Source organism: Phragmites australis, chromosome 14 (genome assembly GCF_958298935.1).
Source record: "Phragmites australis chromosome 14, lpPhrAust1.1, whole genome shotgun sequence".
In the NCBI taxonomy this organism is placed as follows: domain Eukaryota; kingdom Viridiplantae; phylum Streptophyta; class Magnoliopsida; order Poales; family Poaceae; genus Phragmites; species Phragmites australis.
Window position 1 is genome coordinate 17,678,709 of NC_084934.1, and position 5,410 is coordinate 17,684,118.

General features: G+C 44.3%; 1 pseudogene; it reads left to right on the forward strand.

Moving 5' to 3' along the window:
* Positions 1-847: 847 nt before the first annotated feature.
* Positions 848-5,102, forward strand: LOC133890045 (serine carboxypeptidase-like; annotated as a pseudogene).
* The last annotated feature ends 308 nt before the right edge of the window (positions 5,103-5,410 follow it).

Here is a 5,410-nt window from a genome sequence, read left to right on the forward strand (position 1 = left end):
TGTCGCCGCGCTCAGGGAGCCCTCCTCCACTGTACTGCTCGCCGACGCAATATCATCTCTCGTTCGCCACCTCGACACTGCCGACTATCTCATCGTCACCGCCACCACCGCGCACGACTTCCTTGCCATCGACACACGGTTCCCCACCGACGACGACCTTCGTCGCGACTTGCTAGACATTAAGCACCGGCTCAAAGGTCTCGTGTGACGGAGGCTTGCTGTGGTCGTCTGCCATCGATACCCAAGACCACCCTGTCGCGCCCTCCCTCCCTTCATCCCTCTCATCTCGAGCTCCACGGGGCCTTGACAGAGTTCAGGATCCAATGAGCCAGAGAAGAGATTGATTTTTGTCCCGATCTATATTTTGAGAGCGGAGTGGGTCTCGAATTTCGAGGATCAAGATGGAAACAGAGGCACTCTTCCAGCCCTACCCCGCTGCGTGGCCATCCAGAGACAGAGGGAGTACGAGCCCGCAAGGATTCGTATCCTTTGACTTTGCTGAAGCAATATCAGAGAATGAACAGTGCCTTAACATTAGCCCTTCTGAACCGTATTTTACTATAATAAATCGCTACAGTAAATAATGTTAGTACTATTCACCCAGACTCAGATTATTGTACATTCCGGTGATTTGCTTCACAATGTCAGAGGATTCCAATCCAGCGGCAAGGGTGACAACCCAGCATACACTTCTGGTAGCCCTCGCTGACAGGTGGGCCCACCTTGGAAAGAAAAATATCAAAGGCACCAGTATCACTCACTCTTGACTTCTCGCGCAAAAACCGCCGCTTCTGAAGTCTCGCTCGTCGCCCCACTTCTGATTTCACCATCGCCATCGTCAGACCGGACCGGCCATGGGGCCCACCAGTCAGAGACACCTCTTGCTGCTCATGCCCCTCCTCCTCACCGTCGCCTTCGCCTCCACCTCTCCGGAGGGTGGGAGCCTCCTGCGCCTTCCCTCTTCCCCACGGCACCTTGCCCCGAGTTACCTTCGCTCCGCCGTCGCCGTGCTCATCCGTGCCCTAAACCTCCACCCCGCCGACGACGCCTCCCCTCTCCACCGTCCCGCCTCCAGCGCCCCCGAGCCCGCGGGGACCCTCGTCGAGAGGCCCATCCGGCTCGCGTCTCTCGCGACCGGTGGCGTGGGTTGGGGCAACCCGTCGGCGAAGGACCACGGGCATCACACCGGGTACTACCGCCTCCTCAACACACACGACACCAGATGAGCTCACCCGCTCCTCCTCCACCTCCCATGGCGTGTTCCTTGGAGGGATCCTTGCCGTGACGTTTGACCATGTCGCTTGGCTTGCGGGATGGTACCACGCTGGTTGTTCTACTTCTTCGAATTGAGGGGGGCACAAGGACGACCCGGTCGTGATCTGGCTGACCGGTGGGTCCGGATGCAGCAGCGAGCTCGCGCTCTTCTACTAGAACGGCCCCTTCCACATAGCGGACAACGTCAACCTGTCTCTCGTTTGGAATGATTTCGGTTGGGATCAGGTATGTATTGCATTTCTTCTGCGCATACCGATCTAGCGATAAAGTTTTTTTTGTCAGGGTCTGTTACTTTAGATGTGTTCCTGTTTTCTTGATCGGCAGCTCAGTGTAATCTTGTTTCTGTCTGTGTAGTGGCTGTCTGTGTATTGTCTATGTTGACCAGCCCACCAGAACTCGGTTTAGCTACAGCTCGGACTCACGGGACACTCGCCACAATGAAGCTAGCGTTACGATCTCCAATGGACTCCCTAAATTTTACTCTCATCTCTATATAGAGAACCTCTTCAAAAGATTCTCTCTTTATTTCTCTACGCACTCCAACCGACCCCCTAAATCACGCTCCCTAAATTCTACTCACCTATAAATCACGCTCCCTACATTTTACTCATCTATATTTTATTAATATCCTATAACTAAAAAAATATTTTCAACTGCTATATCTGCAACAACTATATTTTCAATAGTTATATTTACCACGGCTATATTTTGTATATGTTTTTGAATTTTGTTTGAATTAAAAGAAGAATATCACGTGAAATGATAAAAATACATATAAATGAAGTATTAAAAAGTAACTCACTTTTTCACCATATAACCTAGGGCTAGAAATAATTTTAGAAATTAGTCCATCACATAATAAGAATATTATTGAATTTTTCCAGATTTTTTAGAATTTATTTGAGGCACTAACAATTTTTACAAGTTATAAAAGTATTATTTTTTAGAGAATTTTAGTTTAAATTGTACATAGGCTTTTTAGGTGAATCTAGTTGAAATGGGTTGCATATGGATTATGGAACACGTACAATAAAATTCTAGGATTTTTAGAGTAACATAAGACTATTTTTGAAGCAGGTCCACGAGTCAGTCTACTTCGTTTCCTATCGAACGAGACATGGCGAGCGTACAGGTGATCGCTGGAAGTGGCGAGGCAGGAGGAGCGGATAGTGAGCGATCTAATTTGGCGAGTTCGATAGAGAGCCGGTTGGAGGCGCTTTTTTGGACCGGCTTGGTAAATTTGGGGATAGGGAGCCGTTTGCTGAGTCGGTTGGAGCTGCTCTTACCAATGACCTATATGACTTCCTCCAGGTAATTATTATCTTTGTTGGGTCATGATCCATCCAGTTAGATGTGAAGTTGAAATTTCCTGGTATGCGGAACAAGAATCTAGAAGCAAATGTGGCCCTTCGTGCTTTTCTCATGAATTCTGTTACTTGCATCTAACTATGTGATATTGTCAGGCTTTTTTTGTTGAGCACCCAAAGTATGCCAAAAATGATTTCTACATAACTGGGGAATCCTATGCTGGGCATTATATTCCTGCCTTTGCAAGTCGTGTGCACCGGGGAAACAAGAACAATGAGGGCATTCACATTAATTTGAAGGTTTTGGTTGTCTCTTTCTGGAAGCATCTACGTCATTTTACGTTATAAGGCATTATTTTCATGGTGTAATCCTTGCTTTTATTTGATTTTCAGGGTTTTGCAATCGACAACGGACTATCAGATCCAGCAATACAGTACAAGGTGTACCCTGATTACGCATTGAATATGGGGTTAATTATAAATCACAATTTAACAGGATTAATAAAATACTTCCAACTTGTGAATTTGCTGTCAAGCTTTGTAGTGAGTCCTGCTTTGCTTGTATATAAATCTCTTCCATCATTAGTAAGTTTTGTCTCTTGACCTTGCGGAATTATGAGCAGTCTTAAATGTTTCTTCAACAATTAGTTCATAGCATCTTTGCACATTTACTCTTGGATGCCAAATGTTTTTTTTCGTAAAAAAAAAACCCACAACCATCCCTGATGTCCTGTGATATGTGTTGATGAAACTTAATTCCATCTTTTTTTTTTGCAGGTACCTCTGGCACTGTATCTTGCCTTGCTGCGTACTTTGTTTGCAATACAATATTCAGTTCCATCAGGATAATAATCGGGAGTAAAAATGTAGGGTGAAAAACACAGCTTTACTTTTTGTTCCCATGTTTTGGAACCTTCTAATCAGTGCTCATCTTGTCTCTCTGCAGTATTATGACATCAGGAAGCCATGTGTCGGAAGCCTGTGCTATGATTTCTCTAATTTGGAGAAATTTCTCAATCTGAAATCTGTCGGACAGAGCCTAGGAGTTGGAGACATAGAGTTTGTTTCATGCAGCCCAACTGTCTATGAGGCCATGCTATTAGATTGGGTGAGGAAACTTGAAGTTGGAATCCCTGAACTCCTTGAGAACAACATCAAAGTGTTGATTTATGCTGGAGAGTACGACCTCATATGCAACTGGCTTGGTGAGTGTCCTGCAACTTTGTATTAAACATTGATAACCCTATGCTTGCCATTTTGTGAACAGTTAATCTCACTTTACACTTATAATTTCACTATGTAACCTTTTGTCATCTGAGATTTGTGCTTTGCTCCTTCATGACTGGGTTTTGTGCAAGTTCTTTATTAGGAAATTAGTGCCTTAAGTATCTATAATAAACATTTAATCTTTATTTTGGTCTGCAGTGTGAAATTTTGTGAAAGCCCAATTTTCGGAACGTGCTGCAGCGCATGTAACTAAGACATACGTTACCTGGTGCTGTATAGACTTGTAATATCAGAGAAGGGTAACAATATACGCTGCTTTTTATGTTTTATTGTACACAGTGATGAAACTTGTGAATGGATAACAAAAGGAAGACAATGCTGTTCAAGTTTTTTTACCCATCGTTGTGGTTTTGTTGATTCTACCTTGTGCTTTGCCGGATGTGTAGATAAGAATCTTTTCTTGATTTGGGCAGGGAACTCGAGATGGGTAAACTCTATGGAATGGTCTGGAAAGGAAGCTTTTGTCTCCTCGTCTGAGAAGCCCCCCACGCTTTATGGAAAAGAAGCTGGCGTTCTTAAAAGCCATGGTCCTTTGAGTTTCTTGAAGGTTAGTTCTATGCTACGCACAAAGAAGGGGCTTCCTCTAGATTACAATAGTCTTTTATTCCTGAACAAAATAGTTACACAGTAAGTTGTAGACATAACCTGCCTATGCCATAAATCTTTGGTATATAAAACCGAAACACATATGGTAGAAAGCATATAAATGCAGCAAACTGAACGTGTAACATTTGTTTTAGAGATATTTGCGATGCTTGGTAGTATCCGCAACGAGGACTAAAGTTGGAACCTTTCTGCAATTACTTCAGCGGTTTGCACTCACTGTGAAACTAACTGGAGGTGCTTTCTGCAACAGGTCCATGACGCTGGTCACATGGTACCGATGGATCAACCTAAGGCTGCTTTGGACTTCAGGAAACCTTTCGGATCCGTCTTCGAGCTTCCAAAAGCTTAATTTTGCAATGTAACCAACACGCTATTTCTCCTATGACACGTCGAGGGGTGATGCGTAACTTAGTGCTGTTTCGAGGAACGCAGTTCTGCACTCATCTGCTCAGACTACATTAAGTATTTTAGCGTGCACTTTAGGATGATCTTAGGTGACGAAAAGCTTGTGGCGACCGTACATATGTTATTTGCCTTGTACGGCGCTCCGCGTGCTGGTGGTACGCGGTGTTACGACTCGATGAGCAATTTAGCATGCAATAAAGCTTTCGAAGAATTGTTGTGCCAGACATTTTTCTGGCTTCCCGTCAGAAGTATATCGGCAATAATTGAATTTCTAGAGGAACTCTTACCGAGTTACTGCAATATTTCTCCATGCCAAACGTGTCCTTAACTGGAAACTCATGAAAATAACACTCAGCTTAAACTCTCGACAGCTTGATGAGGAACTGGGGAAATGAAATTTTAAGAATTTCAAAATGAGGAGAATCGGACGCCATTATGTTTCAGAGGTTACGTTCTTAATTGTCTCTGCCTCCATTTTTCTTTCCTTGAAGGAACAGCCTCTGCTGTCGCTGTTGAATGCTCCAGCCTCT